At 43.1% G+C, this 16832-nt stretch overlaps 2 protein-coding genes and 10 non-coding genes across 13 annotated transcripts in view; 1 reads left to right on the forward strand and 11 right to left on the reverse strand.

The window, feature by feature from the left end:
• shisal1b (shisa like 1b) overlaps nucleotides 1-7662 on the reverse strand; it is a 130128-nt gene extending 122466 nt beyond the window's left edge. Inside the window, exon 1 of one of the 2 annotated variants that reach the window (XM_047333455.1) lies at nucleotides 7532-7657. The gene's annotated coding sequence lies outside the window, so the exon portion shown is untranslated. Of the gene's footprint in view, nucleotides 1-7531 lie in introns of both variants that reach the window. The other variant, XM_035643160.2, reaches the window with a different exon arrangement.
• On the reverse strand, nucleotides 477-617 carry LOC124850378. Its single transcript, XR_007031279.1, has one exon. It is a non-coding gene; the product is annotated as a U4 spliceosomal RNA (small nuclear RNA).
• On the reverse strand, nucleotides 1110-1250 carry LOC124850387. The gene has a single exon (XR_007031288.1). It is a non-coding gene; the product is annotated as a U4 spliceosomal RNA (small nuclear RNA).
• Nucleotides 1740-1880, reverse strand: LOC124850376. Its single transcript, XR_007031277.1, has one exon. It is a non-coding gene; the product is annotated as a U4 spliceosomal RNA (small nuclear RNA).
• On the reverse strand, nucleotides 2371-2511 carry LOC118316055. The gene has a single exon (XR_004795059.2). It is a non-coding gene; the product is annotated as a U4 spliceosomal RNA (small nuclear RNA).
• LOC118316063 lies at nucleotides 3003-3143 on the reverse strand. Its single transcript, XR_004795067.1, has one exon. It is a non-coding gene; the product is annotated as a U4 spliceosomal RNA (small nuclear RNA).
• On the reverse strand, nucleotides 3636-3776 carry LOC124850393. Its single transcript, XR_007031294.1, has one exon. It is a non-coding gene; the product is annotated as a U4 spliceosomal RNA (small nuclear RNA).
• On the reverse strand, nucleotides 4269-4409 carry LOC124850388. Its single transcript, XR_007031289.1, has one exon. It is a non-coding gene; the product is annotated as a U4 spliceosomal RNA (small nuclear RNA).
• LOC124850368 lies at nucleotides 4899-5039 on the reverse strand. The gene has a single exon (XR_007031269.1). It is a non-coding gene; the product is annotated as a U4 spliceosomal RNA (small nuclear RNA).
• Nucleotides 5530-5670, reverse strand: LOC118316045. The gene has a single exon (XR_004795049.1). It is a non-coding gene; the product is annotated as a U4 spliceosomal RNA (small nuclear RNA).
• On the reverse strand, nucleotides 6554-6694 carry LOC118316043. Its single transcript, XR_004795047.2, has one exon. It is a non-coding gene; the product is annotated as a U4 spliceosomal RNA (small nuclear RNA).
• A 6431-nt stretch (nucleotides 7663-14093) lies between the features above and the next one.
• The window catches only part of plxnb2b (plexin b2b), a 116762-nt gene continuing 114023 nt past the window's right edge, over nucleotides 14094-16832 (forward strand). The window contains exon 1 of the mRNA XM_047333197.1: nucleotides 14094-14850. The gene's annotated coding sequence lies outside the window, so the exon portion shown is untranslated. The remainder of the gene's footprint in view (nucleotides 14851-16832) is intronic.

Here is a 16832-nt window from a genome sequence, read left to right on the forward strand (position 1 = left end):
TCCAGAGGGATGGTCTCAATAATCTGGCCTCACTTGTGTCGGGGGCTATGGGGGACCTTGTGGGTTATAACTGTGGTGGGTGGGGCTAATTATTTCCTTGTTGGAATAGTGGTGGAGAGTGACTACATGTTGTACATTCTAGAACTGTAATTCATCACAATTTTGATGTGGATGTATATTACTTGAGTATTTCTATTACTGCTATCTTACTACAACTCAGAGGTATATTTTGAACTTCCTACTCTATTACATTCATTTGATCATTTCCTTAGTATATTCAACCAAAGACACTAACTATAATCAAAATATTCAGTTAGATACGGTTATATCTACTTATTACAACACGTTATTGGAGACTACAAGTGTACATTTTGAAATACTAGTTCGGCAGATAATGAATGACTTAGAACCTGAAGAATGTTTAGATATATTGTAACATTCTAGACCTGATTTTTATTTTCTCACACTGTTATGAGTCTCCATAGAGACCGTCAAAAATTACCGTCGCCGACTATATTTCAAGTCGTCTAGGCGGGATATTGGGTAAAGTTTTCAACTAGCAATAATCACGCCTCGGATAAACCTCATAGGCTACGATACTGCCACTGCGCAGAGATACCAGCTGTGATTTCCAGAGGGATGGTCTCAATAATCTGGCCTCACTTGTGTCGGGGGCTATGGGGGACCTTTTGTCGGTTATAACTGTGGTGGGTGGTGTTAATTATTTCCTTGTTGGAATAGTGGTGGAGAGTGACTACATGTTGTACATTCTAGTACTGTAATTCACCACAATTTTGACGTGGATGTATATTACTTGAGTATTTCTATTACTGCTATCTTACTACAACTCAGAGGTATATTTTGAACTTCCTACTCTATTACATTCATTTGATCATGTCCTTAGTATATTCAACCAAAGACACTAACTATAATCAAAATATTCAGTTAGATATGGTTATTACTACTTATTACAACACGTTATTGGAGACTACAAGTGTACATTTTGAAATACTAGTTCTGCAGATAATGAATGACTTAGAACCTGAAGAATGTTTAGATAAATTATAACTCTCTAGACATTAATACCTATTTTCTCACACTGTTATGAGTCTCCGTAGAGACCGTCAAAAATTGCCGTCGCCGACTATATTTCAAGTCGTCTAGGCGGGGTATTGGGTAAAGTTTTCAACTAGCAATAATCACGCCTCAGATGAACCTCATAGGCTACGATACTGCCACTGCGCAGAGATACCAGCTGTGATTTCCAGAGGGATGATCTCAATAATCTGGCCTCACTTGTGTCGGGGGCTATGGGGGACCTTGTGGGTAATAACTGTGGTGGGTGGGGCTAATTATTTCCTTGTTGGAATAATGGTGGAGAGTGACTACATGTTGTACATTCTAGTACTGTAATTCACCACAATTTTGATGTGGATGTATATTACTTGAGTATTTCTATTACTGCTATCTTACTACAACTCGGAGGTATATTTTGAACTTCCTACTCTATTACATTCATTTGATCATGTCCTTAGTATATTCAACCAAAGACACTAACTATAATCAAAATATTCAGTTAGATATGGTTATTACTACTTATTACAACACGTTATTGGAGACTACAAGTGTACATTTTGAAATACTAGTTCTGCAGATAATGTATGACTTAGAACCTGAAGAATGTTTAGATATATTGTAACATTCTAGACCTGATTTTTATTTTCTCACACTGTTATGAGTCTCCATAGAGACCGTCAAAAATTGCCGTCACCGACTATATTTCAAGTCGTCTAGGCGGGGTATTGGGTAAAGTTTTCAACTAGCAATAATCACGCCTCGGATAAACCTCATAGGCTACGATACTGCCACTGCGCAGAGATACCAGCTGTGATTTCCAGAGGGATGGTCTCAATAATCTGGCCTCACTTGTGTCGGGGGCTATGGGGGACCTTGTGGGTAATAACTGTGGTGGGTGGGGCTAATTATTTCCTTGTTGGAATAATGGTGGAGAGTGACTACATGTTGTACCTTCTAGTAATGTAATTCACCACAATTTTGATGTGGATGTATATTACTTGAGTATTTCTATTACTGCTATTTTACTACAACTCAGAGGTATATTTTGAACTTCCTACTCTATTACATTCATTTGATCATTTCCTTAGTATATTCAACCAAAGACACTCACTATAATCAAAATATTCAGTTAGATACGGTTATTACTACTTATTACAACAAGTTATTGCAGACTACAAGTGTACATTTTGAAATACTAGTTCTGCAGATAATGAATGACTTAGAACCTGAAGAATGTTTAGATATATTGTAACATTCTAGACCGGATTTTTTATTTTCTCACACTGTTATGAGTCTCCGTAGAGACCGTCAAAAATTGCCGTCGCCGACTATATTTCAAGTCGTCTAGGCGGGGTATTGGGTAAAGTTTTCAACTAGCAATAATCACGCCTCGGATAAACCTCATAGGCTACGATACTGCCACTGCGCAGAGATACCAGCTGTGATTTCCAGAGGGATGGTCTCAATAATCTTGCCTCACTTGTGTCGGGGGCTATGGGGGACCTTGTGGGTTATAACTGTGGTGGGTGGGGCTAATTATTTCCTTGTTGGAATAGTGGTGGAGAGTGACTACATGCTGTACATTCTAGTACTGTAATTCACCACAATTTTGATGTGGATGTATATTACTTGAGTATTTCTATTACTGCTATCTTACTACAACTCAGAGGTATATTTTTTGAACTTCCTACTCTATTACATTCATTTGATCATTTCCTTAGTATATTCAACCAAAGACACTAACTATAATCAAAATAGTCAGTTAGATACGGTTATTACTACTTATTACAACACGTTATTGGAGACTACAAGTGTACATTTTGAAATACTAGTTCTGCAGATAATGAATGACTTAGAACCTGAAGAATGTTTAGATATATTGTAACATTCTAGACCTGATTTTTATTTTCTCACACTGTTATGAGTCTCCGTAGAGACCGTCAAAAATTGCCGTCGCCGACTATATTTCAAGTCGTCTAGGCGGGGTATTGGGTAAAGTTTTCAACTAGCAATAATCACGCCTCGGATAAACCTCATAGGCTACGATACTGCCACTGCGCAGAGATACCAGCTGTGATTTCCAGAGGGATGGTCTCAATAATCTGGCCTCACTTGTGTCGGGGGCTATGGGGGACCTTGTGGGTTATAACTGTGGTGGGTGGGGCTAATTATTTCCTTGTTGGAATAGTGGTGGAGAGTGACTACATGCTGTACATTCTAGTACTGTAATTCACCACAATTTTGATGTGGATGTATATTACTTGAGTATTTCTATTACTGCTATCTTACTACAACTCAGAGGTATATTTTTTGAACTTCCTACTCTATTACATTCATTTGATCATTTCCTTAGTATATTCAACCAAAGACACTAACTATAATCAAAATATTCAGTTAGATACGGTTATATCTACTTATTACAACACGTTATTGGAGACTACAAGTGTACATTTTGAAATACTAGTTCTGCAGATAAAGAATGACTTAGAACCTGAAGAATGTTTAGATAAATTATAACTCTCTAGACATTAATACCTATTTTCTCACACTGTTATGAGTCTCCGTAGAGACCGTCAAAAATTGCCGTCGCCGACTATATTTCAAGTCGTCTAGGCGGGGTATTAGGTAAAGTTTTCAACTAGCAATAATCACGCCTCGGATAAATCTCATAGGCTACGATACTGCCACTGCGCAGAGATACCAGCTGTGATTTCCAGAGGGATGGTCTCAATAATCTGGCCTCACTTGTGTCGGGGGCTATGGGGGACCTTTTGTCGGTTATAACTGTGGTGGGTGGTGCTAATTATTTCCTTGTTGGAATAGTGGTGGAGAGTGACTACATGTTGTACATTCTAGTACTGTAATTCACCACAATTTTGACGTGGATGTATATTACTTGAGTATTTCTATTACTGCTATCTTACTACAACTCAGAGGTATATTTTGAACTTCCTACTCTATTACATTCATTTGATCATGTCATTAGTATATTCAACCAAAGACACTAACTATAATCAAAATATTCAGTTAGATATGGTTATTACTACTTATTACAACAAGTTATTGGAGACTACAAGTGTACATTTTGAAATACTAGTTCTGCAGATAATGAATGACTTAGAACCTGAAGAATGTTTAGATAAATTATAACTCCCTAGACATTAATACCTATTTTCTCACACTGTTATGAGTCTCCGTAGAGACCGTCAAAAATTGCCGTCGCCGACTATATTTCAAGTCGTCTAGGCGGGGTATTGGGTAAAGTTTTCAACTAGCAATAATCACGCCTCAGATGAACCTCATAGGCTACGATACTGCCACTGCGCAGAGATACCAGCTGTGATTTCCAGAGGGATGATCTCAATAATCTGGCCTCACTTGTGTCGGGGCCTATGGGGGACCTTGTGGGTAATAACTGTGGTGGGTGGGGCTAATTATTTCCTTGTTGGAATAATGGTGGAGAGTGACTACATGTTGTACATTCTAGTAATGTAATTCACCACAATTTTGATGTGGATGTATATTACTTGAGTATTTCTATTACTGCTATCTTACTACAACTCGGAGGTATATTTTGAACTTCCTACTCTATTACATTCATTTGATCATGTCCTTAGTATATTCAACCAAAGACACTAACTATAATCAAAATATTCAGTTAGATATGGTTATTACTACTTATTACAACACGTTATTGGAGACTACAAGTGTACATTTTGAAATACTAGTTCTGCAGATAATGAATGACTTAGAACCTGAAGAATGTTTAGATATATTGTAACATTCTAGACCTGATTTTTATTTTCTCACACTGTTATGAGTCTCCATAGAGACCGTCAAAAATTGCCGTCGCCGACTATATTTCAAGTCGTCTAGGCGGGGTATTGGGTAAAGTTTTCAACTAGCAATAATCACGCCTCGGATAAACCTCATAGGCTACGATACTGCCACTGCGCAGAGATACCAGCTGTGATTTCCAGAGGGATGGTCTCAATAATCTGGCCTCACTTGTGTCGGGGGCTATGGGGGACCTTGTGGGTAATAACTGTGGTGGGTGGGGCTAATTATTTCCTTGTTGGAATAATGGTGGAGAGTGACTACATGTTGTACCTTCTAGTAATGTAATTCACCACAATTTTGATGTGGATGTATATTACTTGAGTATTTCTATTACTGCTATTTTACTACAACTCAGAGGTATATTTTGAACTTCCTACTCTATTACATTCATTTGATCATTTCCTTAGTATATTCAACCAAAGACACTCACTATAATCAAAATATTCAGTTAGATACGGTTATTACTACTTATTACAACAAGTTATTGCAGACTACAAGTGTACATTTTGAAATACTAGTTCGGCAGATAATGAATGACTTAGAACCTGAAGAATGTTTAGATAAACTATAACTTTCTAGACGTTAATATTTATTTTCTCACACTGTTATGAGTCTCCATAGAGACCGTCAAAAATTGCCGTCGCCGACTATATTTCAAGTCGTCTAGGCGGGGTATTGGGTAAAGTTTTCAACTAGCAATAATCACGCCTCGGATAAACCTCATAGGCTACGATACTGCCACTGCGCAAAGCTGATGATTTTCAGTGAGAGACGTCCATCCCTCTCCGCTCTCCCCACATCTCTGTCAGGGTTTTCATAGTGGGTGTGGTTTCATGGCAGTAACAATACATTCTCATATGCAAATATAAACCATACGATCCCCAGTGCGGAACCATTGGCACTTTATGATATATATTTTTAAACCATACGATCCCCAGTGCGGAACCATTGGCACTTTATGATATATATATTTATATATTAATCTACTGGCTGACACCCTATATATAGAAGAAGGGCTGGATAATGAAAATGTTTCCGGAACTGTTTTCATAAAACCGTTGGGCATTATAAGGCTGCACAATTCAGATATGACTCAGTGGTGGAGTTTTTTAGTAAGGTCTTGTCAATCCGAATAAGTTATGAACAAACGATCAAACATAAAAACACACGTGTGTAGCGTGGAAAAGAAAAGAAAACTGAAAGAGGTCGCCACCGGAAGTGACGTAGCGCCCTGTACGTCTCTGTTTATGGCTCCCTAAACATAGCCACACTGAAGAGACGAGTTCACATGTTTTCGACCGTGTCGGGCTTTTTACTTCCTGACCATATGTCGGTCGCGTGGTAAACAAAGAGCCCAACGAGAAGATGCGGCAGAAACGGAAGAGTTAAGAGTAAAGTCTTCACTGAACTAAGAGTTATCGTCCTGTATTGTCCCTGGTCCGTATCCTGGTTGGACTATAGCCACAACGATGGCATATAATATAGACAATAACAAAGTAGTCGGTAAGGTGATGTGTGATGGGACAGCAGTGAGTCTTAACTGTTGGTTTGCTTTCGATTACAAACACGCAATCCATTTTGCATATAGTGATTTACACATAATGATCATTTAGATTTAACGTTCACATGTGATCAGTCTCCTTGGAGACCGTCAAAAATTGCCGTCGCCGACTATATTGCAAGTCGTCTAGGCGGGGTATTGGGTAAAGTTTTCAACTAGCAATAATCGCGCCTCGGATAAACCTCATAGGCTACGATACTGCCACTGCGCAAAGCTGACTTGAAATAGCAGACATCACCGAGCTCACTCCGCCACACACGTTGCTGAGTTACGGTGCACGTTGTTAAATTCACCACGGTCCCACGGACCCCCGAGCACGACTAAAAGCACAAACTCCACCAGTCGCAATTCGGTTTGGTTTCTCTTGTTCGTTTGTTTTATGAGGAAGTTTATGCTTTTTTCCACACGTTCGCCAAGACGCAATGCATCATGGGATTGCAGCCCTCTCGCGAGCATCGTACTGTCACTCCCGCCCCCGGCGTAAACGTTTCCTTCATTTAAAGGAATACACGTGTTTACATAAGCACAAAGATTACATACGGAAGACAATATCACAGTGGATGTTTAATTCATGCATATGAATATGTTGGGTGTGCTTATTTCTAATTTATATTCACAAATTCCTCTTAGGGGGCGGGTCACATGCAAAAGCTCGGAGGGGGGTGCTGCGGTGTTGCAACAGTAGACAAACATTGTCCTGTATATGTACGGAAATATATATGTCGCAATTTCAGACATATTCACAGAGGAACAAGATTTTAAAAAAACATTGGGAAAACTGGCTCCAGTGCATCACGGCTCCCTCGACAATGTTATGATACTGAACCACCGCTAGATGTCAGTGTAGACGAGGACAAACCCGCTCCACTTGAATCACGAAGGAGAAACTAACCAAAAACGGTCATTTACACCATCCTCCACGAAAGAAAAAAAACACAGCTCCACGCGGTTTGTTTCTACAGTACAATCTTTGACGTTCAGAAACGTTAGAGGGTTATAATGAACTGCGCGGGTTCAGTAAAATGTTTATGTAACTTGAAAGATTTGACTCACCAGCAACAAGAAGTCTGTTGAAGAAGTTAAAACTCTCGAGAGGAAATCCTTGTTTGGTTTTCGAAATAGTCAAAATGTTAAAAAAAAAAAAAAAAAAACAAGACAATTAATCCACACCGGGCGTTCAGAGATAAAAGTAGGATCCCTGGTCAGTAAGTAGCCTATGTCAAATAGTGTTTCCCATTAAAATGATGTTCCCTCTGGCGCCCCTCTGTGGCCAGGGTCAGAGAAAACAAGCCAGGGGCCCCTGAAATCACCAGGTTTACTAGTATTTTGCCCTGCACAACGCGGTTGATCGGTCAGTTGTATCGCTTAAATTCAAAATCGACAACGACCAGTCTTCCATCTTTTGGCCTCGTCTTTGAAGGGAACTCTGTGTCAAAATCTCTATTGATCAAATAATCGACTACTTAATATCAGCTCTGTAGGTTTGGTTCTGGGTCCCTGTGAGAATAATGAATCGGCCATGAACTCATATATATGAGGGTCAGTAGGGGCCTGACAACAAACTTTTGATTTTGTTCATTTGACCATGCATTTGGCCTTAGGAGCACAGATTACTGGTTAGATCTGAGCTAAGGTTTGTTTCAGGTTAAGGTAATGGTAAACCAATACTGATGGGGGACAGACTTTAGCACAAGAACTGAAACTGACTGACCAGACCAACATTTTGTTTTCATATTTTCCCTTGAGCTACATACTGTGTGTTATTGATGTCCTACTGTAATATTGCCTTAAACAACATTTAGTGTTTGTTAAGTCCAAAGGACTTCAGGCACTGAGCCAGAGACGATTTATGATTGTCAGCTATGGAAGCCCAGGACTTTGAATATTTCATAGTCCTGAGAAAGATTTAAAGAAGCGCGAGCTGCAATGTTGTCTACGGCGGTGAATCATGGTTTTTGCTATTACTTAGCCTTTCACCTGTTAAATTGAGTCATATTTCTTGTTTTAATGGCAGTCCTAAGATTATGGGTTACAGGGAGGGGTGTACCAACCCAGTTACAATAACTGGGACTAAACCGCTCATTGATTAAAAAAATAATGAGCCAGATTTATGATTTTTGAGGAGACATCCACAAAGACAGTGGGTGCCAAAATGAGCGGTGTCTGATTCAGTATGTGTGTTTCCGACCCTGGTCATGAGCGGCTAGTAATGGTGAACGCTTTGCACACTGTGCTTGTGGTACGACACAAAATGTAATTTTACCGTGTGGATATTAGAAGGCCTTTCACTTGTTGTGAAGCTCCCCTGGGATAATGCAGGTGCTTTTTGGGTGCTCAGCAGATAAGCACTGGTGTGCCAGGTGTTAAGGCTGCCTGGGCTGACACATTAGACAGGGATTTGCTCCTGCCAGAATGTCAAGCCAATGAGGCTCATAGAGGTAGGCTCGGATCACTGTCAGGGACAGGTAAGTACGCAGATAAGGGGATTACACCATGTTTGCGCCAAGTAATCTCAAATGAATCCTGCCAGCCTCTGTTTCGTCCTCACCTGAAAAGCCCAAATATCTCTTTTCTCAACCCAAGAAACACATCACATGGACCGAGTTCAATTCACAAGATGATCCTTTTAACATGGCTTAAAAGGCATTTGAGCACACGTTGGGGTTATGGTCATTTAACAACTGTGACAGTAATAATCTCCTCTAATTCTCGGAGGCACCTGATTACTTTTCATTGTATTAGTATTTGCCCCTTTATCACCAGCTCTGCCCAGTCAAGCGATGTGAGAGGATTTGTAATCACCTGGGCCATGCCATAAGTGAGGCCTGGTTTTGGTGGTGCCTCATCACTGCGAGGCTTAGACTTGACCCGTTGAACGAAAAAGGGTTTGCCTGAGAGCAGCTGATGTCCCTTTGGGCTGTGGCTCCCCCCACTGACAGGCAGAGGGATGGAAGTAGAGTGTAGCAGATGGCCTCGCTGTGTCTGCCATTCAGCACAGGCTGCTGGGCAGCCCACATATTACTGTTTCATTCAAAAGGGGGCCCAATGGGAAGCATATAGTCTTCGACATGCCGAGAGTTATCCATCCTCCTCCCCGCGAACCATCGATCATGCGGCTCGAAAAAAGAGGCAGAAACCAAAAACTCCCTTTCACACTCAGGTCATGATCTGAACGAGCGTAAACCATGTGGAGCAGCTCATGGTGCTGGACACTGTTTTTGGGTTGGGGAAGTGTAAGCTTGTCAGCTAAGTCTGTGGACTGTGTATATGCCAACCCGGCTGATCCAGCTTAGACCACACAGTGCAGCTTTCTCACTATAATCACACATTTACAGACCTTGTTAAGGACACGCAACCTCTTTTGAGTTACTGATCAGTGACTTCATGGGGAATGGATGTGTGTTGCACACGTGTCTGTGTGTGTGTGTGTGTGTGTGTGTATTTGTTTATCTTCGCGTAAGTGAAGCAGGATGTACCCAGGCCCCTTGTGTAATCTGGGTGGCATCACATCAGTCTGGTTAAGGGCATTTACAGACGCTGAGAGTCCCTCTGTTCCCTCTCGGAGTGGGGCCACCTGGACAATGCAGGACGAGCTGGGCAACGTGTGATTAGATTGTGTTATGAGCAGAGAGAGGGAAACAGTGACATTTTTCTTGGGCAAAGTGACAGCTCAACCAGAGCAAGAGGACATCTGATAAGAGAAGACAAATGTCGCTCATGGTGCCTTTTAGTTTCCTCTCTAAACTTTAAAGACTAAACTTTTAAAGTAACTTAATTTCACTACTCAGTGCCAAACGGCTATGTGAGTGTAGATTGTACATGTGATAATTATTATAAACTTAACTTGCATCTTTGAGCATCCATCAAACATTCTTTCTCTGACACACACGCACGCACACACACGCTTGCAGACCGTTCACACCATCCCACACACTGCTGCCATCCTGCTATTCCCAGCTTGTGGCTATTCCCAGACTGAGTCTGAAAGGCACCATAAGCCTGTCTGTCCGTTTTATGCTAAACCTGATGTCTCCTTGTCACACGTGCCTTTGTGGAGGATCTGAGCGCTGCATTCAGTACTCACACATCCCTCCCTTGCTCTGTTACTACTTGTCACACAAACCTAGGTCAGGAAGGCAGGTCGTTATGTTAATGCTTCACATAACCTCCCTGTTGAGTCTCCCCTCACACCTTCATCGTTCAACACCGTGACGGATTCCTGTGTCTGTCAACTGCACCATTAGGTATTTCTGCATATTTAGATTTGCTGCAACGCTACTCGGCAACCCGGTGATAGAAGAGATAAAAAGGCCGATAGATACTTACAGCACACTTGCATAGCAAGGGAACAAGAGTGTGTGGAATAATCCTCCTAATTCTTTACTGAGCCTGTGAATAAAAGCAGAGAACATGAGACTAATGTGGCATTTACATTCCCAGACTTGACACGTGAACAAAAGACCAAAAGCACAATTGTCCATTTTGTATGAAAGCCGAGAATGAATAACCGATGTTAAGTTATTTACCTTACGCCATATGATTAACGCAACTTCATCTGTGAAGGTCGCATGTCTCTCAGCGAGGATTTAATACATAGAGTCTGCATAAGCCAGCTGTAGTGAAAAATAGCCAAATACCTCCTAAACGATAACTCTACTTTAACTCTTATACCCTACGAGAAAAAAATCAATGTCGTCTTCTGCAGTTAGAGCGCCGGTGATGGCAAACTGATGGTGCTCACATATGCTCCAATGTCCCCCAATAAGTGGGGGCCGGTGTATCAACAGATCGTGAATGACAATACGGTAAAATGGAAAGATGTTCTAATTGTTAACTAACACTTACTACACATCATGCAAACAGGCATTTTATAGTGTGTCATTTAACATTTATTACATGTTTTTAAATGCTAAAATAGTGGGACTTAAGAGACTTGGAGTCAATTGTTAAGCCTCTTCTTTGTTAATGAGGTTGTCGGTTAATGAAACTATAACCTGCCACCTACAGGGGGCAGTGTGACCACATGACATCAGACTGAACTCTGAACCTTGAATCTGATATGAGCACTAAATCAATTAGGCTGTGTTATATGTTGATAGTCAAACAGTTTACAGCCCGGACCAGCTGAGGGACACTATATGATAAATGGTACTGCTCCACACCAGCGTGATAACAGATCATCACTATTCAAGCAACATAAAGACGAGCATGCGGGAAGGTATGGGCACATTGATCAAAATGTCATCACAGTCCGGCTATCTAGTTGGACAAAGTGAACTTCTATTCCACTTTAGTGAATTTAGAGAGTTTGACTTGGCCTTTCCTGGCGACTGGCATCCCCTGGGCTAGTATGTTCCAAGAATCTGCAGCCTCATTACTCTTTAGACAAACAGGTCTGGACATGTTGAACTCAGACCCAAAACAACCTGGCTGTGCCCTGCCACTTTTCCACTCCCCCAGCTCTATTTGTGATTGGGGAGTGTTTGTCTCCCTCTCTCTCTCTCAGTCTATCTCTGGGCGTCTGTTTGCCTGACACTTGTCTGGCTTGGCCTACTTTCTCCTTGATCTCATCAGTCAATGTGAGGACCCGTGAAGGCCATCTCCCCATCTTGCTCTGTGAATCTCAGCCAGTTCTGTGCCTGTGTCAGCAGTTGGGGACTGACTGACTCACACCCACACACACGGTCTCCACTCCTCGCTCCAGGGCCCACTGCGCAAAGGCAGCACATCTCCCCAAACAGACAGCCTCATTTGCATGGCCATAAATCACCAACAAAAACTGACACTCAGCCACACAACAAGACATGACACAGAGTCATAAATTCAGCGTGCCAAATTGCAGTGTTATCTGATACTAGGCTCCGAGGCAAAAATTTGCTGTCCATATAACCTCTTGGATGATGCTAGAGGCAATCAAGCTTGAGTTGCACTCATACACATATGGAACACATTGGAAATCATAGAAAGGTTCAGCACCTCTCCGCGTGAATCTGTCAAGAAACTGGGAATTTCTTACAAAAGCAACCCAAAACACGTGGCTTGATTCAAAGGTTGTCACATATTCAAATGACAATAAATTATAGTTACCCGGTTTTAAACGTAACTAGATTCCAGGGCTGCAAAATTACACTTCTTGTGATTAATGATTCGGCAGCCAAAGTACAAAGAGCACGCTATTTAATTTGTATAATAATGATCAAGCTCGTGTAAGGACAAAGTCAAACGGGGCTCCGTGAAATACAAATAAGTAAAGGGTGGCTGCTTTAGAACATGTTTTATAGCCAAACAAATATCCCCAAATTCCCTTTGCACGCTCTGTGTTCATTTGAATGAAAAAAAACAATGGATTATTTATGTTTTATTTAGCTGTTTAATTGGCAGGGACAGCGCAATTACATTCAGTCTCTAACACAATATAACAAATGTGTTGCAGGCAGAGCTTCCAGTGACAGCTAATTTAATGTTACTGTTGCTTGGTAGGCTTTTAGATAAATGACAAATATAATCCAACCTGAATTCTAAAGGTACAGGAAAGGAGCCGTGTAATATAATTGGCACAGCGCTGTGAATCATCATAACACCACAAACAATGGCCACGGTGATAATGCTGCTAGTTTACATAATAATTAGCTTTAAAGACTCAAGTTTTTTTCATTTCATTTAATTGGTAAATGCTGCATGAGCCTTCCGCTGTTGCCCCCAATACAACGACTGTGCAGGGAAACTTGGTGCTCAGAGGATCAAGACATAACATTTGAAAAAACCCAACAGCAATGTGTCTTTGTGTCACTGGCAGAACAGCCTGTCAGCAGTTTTCACTGGGCGCCACTGTATATCCTTTCAAGGGAATATGGTTAAAGCTGTCCGCGGTGATGGCTGTTGATTGTCCTGAGTAAATGTGGGATTGTTTTCTGGACAGACACATGCTCCGGGCTATTTTTCAAATCTCATACTTTTTTGTTTTTTTAATTTTATTTTTGGGCACCTGCAACAAAATGGCTGTGGCCGCTCGGACAGTGATGTCATGTCCTGTGCATTGTTTGCAGGAATGTGTGGTTACAGACCTGAGGAGGCATTTACAGTCTACAATTACGTAAACCTCATTATGAGGGCAAATGCTAATATCAATTTAATGGTTATAGGCTATTTTTAAAGCAAAGCTCAAACTAAACTAGGGCATTTTCTGGTGTCTGGCTTGTCCTTTTTTTAGATTAATGACCTCAGTATTTCTACAGCCCTGTGCCTTATAGATATTATTTACAGAGGATATTTGGACATGACATGGACTTGAAATGCTAAACGTGGATGTTTAGTTTTCCTTGCAGCCACACTGTCTTGACCTGGACGGGTCTGTTATTTGTAACACTTTTCAAACAGTGACAAGTCAAAATGTTTTGTGGTGGCGAACCTGCACAGCGTCGTAGATGTATTTCTACATGCAACTGCATACAAACCCAAATGATCCGCATCCTCGACACCACGTGATGAGATCCACTGTACTCTTGATTGCACTGGGCCAAGCTTCCCTTTACGCAAATCCGCCGTGGATTCAACAAGTGATCCGACTTAACGGACCCATAAGCCTCATATTTCATGAGATTTTAAGTTTTTCTCCTCTTCTTTGTTATGGCATGACATGCAGTTTTTTGGTTGGTATTGTGGGTACTGGAACGATTGGGAACTAACTGCCGCCCAAAGTCTCCCGTTGGATCCGGACCACACGTCGTTCGCCGCGCCGCTCCCACCGCCCGGGGAAATACTTCGGTGCGTCGACGAGGAAGAGAGGACTCAACTTGCCGCCGCCTCCCTCCCTCCCTCCCTCTTCTACGACTTGCCGCTCGCTGTCCTGTGGCCGGGCAGGGAGAGGGGAGTGGGAGGGGAATAACCAGCCTCCTCCGTTCCGTTCGTACCCGCGCGCGTCGGATCTCCTCCAGTGCGCGCGTCGCTCTCTCCGACCACAACCCCCCCGCGATGACGGTGTAGAGGCGACGCGTCCGATCGGATCCCACAGGTGTGTCCATGCAAACTGAGCCACACACACACACACACACACACACACCTGGAGGAGACCATGTGACTCGGCACCTGGGCGTGGAGAAAGTCCCCGATACCTCAACCGGAGACTCTTTTGTTGAGGACTTCTCCGTGTGTCGCGTTTCAACGGGAATTGACAGTTCGCCGTGGGCCAGTTTGTTTCCCCTCTCCTCACGGAATGGTGCCTTTTTGTGAAAGCCGTCTGCGCCGGGGTGGAACGTGAACTTGCTTTCGGACTTATTCCCCTTCCTCCTTGTCCGCGACGAGGTTCCTTCGGGAGGCGCCTGGACTGTTCGCCGCGGGCGCAACTCCTCTCTCTTCGCTCCTCTTCCTCCAAGGTGAGTGCGCATCCCGCGAACAAGAGGTCGGGACTGTTGACTCCGGCGTTCACTGTCGACTTCACGTTTAGAGGCGAGCATCGGGTCTTTGAGAGCCTATTTTACGCGCCGCCGACGAATGGCACGGGCGCGGAGACCCCTCGCAGCAACACCGCGTTTTGTTCGCTCACCCGCGAACAAAACCCCCCTCATTGCTTATTTTACTGTCCCGGAGAACTGCAACTGTCTCCCTCGGGTGTTCTGAGGAACGTACTGCGAACGAACCTCAGGTACGGATTTGGAAAAATACTTTGTCCTTCTTAAACACTTTGCACAAGAATAACATCGACGGTGTCATTTGTCCAGGAGGGATGTTACGCGTCGTCGAGACGCTCTGTTCTTGGATTCATGCCTGCCCGGGTGCAAACTTGCTGTATAGTGTAAAACTCGGAACAAGCTCCAGACATGCTCTATCCCCATAAGCCACAGTGCAGCCCCCCCCCCAGCATCTGCCCAGTCGCCTCACTGAGTAATGGGCATGTGACCTGCGCCTCTCACCTCTGGACAGTCCACCACATAAACAGCAGAGAGGACACGAGTAGTGGCCAGCATTGCTTCCTGTTTGTTTTTCTCCCCCCCCCATCTCTCTCTGTCTGCCTCTCTTGTGGTGAACGAGGAGACAGAAGAACTATTCATGTCCCCGTCCCCATCTCCTGTGCAGTTCTGTCAGTGTGTGTCCCTCTGTCCCTGGCGCGGCCCCTTGGCGGACCACTGTGTCGCCCCTGTTGTCTTTCTGAATCGTCCTTCTATTTGCAGCCGCTGCCCGCCTCTCGCCCCCCTTGTGCACAGACCTACTGTACTCGGGATGCTCCGGATTACTCGCATTGAATAACGTTATGCAAACGGTCTCCGAGTGGGAATGGATTAGTGCGGGCATGCAGGGGGGGGGCGGGTGGAGGCAGGAAAGGCAGGAAAGGCCACTGCCGGTGGTGGTAGTGGTGGCTGGAAGGGGGTTAGAGCAGGGTGTCAGCCTCCTGTGTCCTGACTGAGCAGGGATGGTTTTCCAGCAGATGCCATCTGCTCACATGGACACAGTCACAAGCAACCCACCATCTCTCCCTCCCTCTTTTCCCTCTCTCTCTCTGCCCCACAATGCTTCATTCAGGGTTTATCTCTTCCACTCTGAATAAATAGAGACGCCTTATCTGCGTGCAGGCAAGTGGTGATAAATGTTTTCCCCTGGTCCCCCGCAAGGGTGAAAAAGACAAGCGTACCGCACTTCTTCATCGTAGTTGCTCTTTTCAGGGCGAGCAAAGAGAGGACATTTCTTATTCAGGTCATGTGAGAATTCTGCAAAACAATCTCCCCCCCCAAAAAAGCAGACTGCAAGCGCATTTTCTGTAATACAAAGGAGTACAGAAGATACCAAACAAAGTAGGCATTTCCGTGAGCCTCTGGCTCTGCAACTGAAACTTTTCTCTGTCAGATCCACTATTTTTGGATCCAGTAAAAAAAAAAAAAAGCCTCTGACCAACTGAGAAACGGAGGTTGGGAATTATTGGCCAGTGAACATTCGGCTGTTAAGCTCCTACATGTTATGGGTAAGCCAGAGTTCATCCTGTCCTTTTCAGTCTTACACAGTTTTTCCCTCACATAGTTTAAAACCGTGTCGTTCTCCTGGAAGCATGCACTGCATTTCATAAGAGTATTGAGGTCAAATGAATTTGAACCCATCCCCAGTCTCTTTTGTTTCCTTTGCATTGGATTACTGACTTCTGTCATTTTCATTTTCAAAATAAAACCATAATCCTCGTAAGTAACAAGCCATCCCAGGCCTCCTGTCTGCAGCCCACAAACAGAAAAATGGCTCCAAACTAACTGAATAGTGTGCATGCAAAATGGTTCACTGCGAGTGGCTCAAATGACGAGTTAGTCTCCTTCATTTTCCCTGTCGGCACTAAAGGCAGGAAGCAATCTTCTGTAAATCATTATTGTATCCCTCT

Source organism: Scophthalmus maximus, chromosome 7, assembly GCF_022379125.1.
Source record: "Scophthalmus maximus strain ysfricsl-2021 chromosome 7, ASM2237912v1, whole genome shotgun sequence".
Taxonomy (NCBI): domain Eukaryota; kingdom Metazoa; phylum Chordata; class Actinopteri; order Pleuronectiformes; family Scophthalmidae; genus Scophthalmus; species Scophthalmus maximus.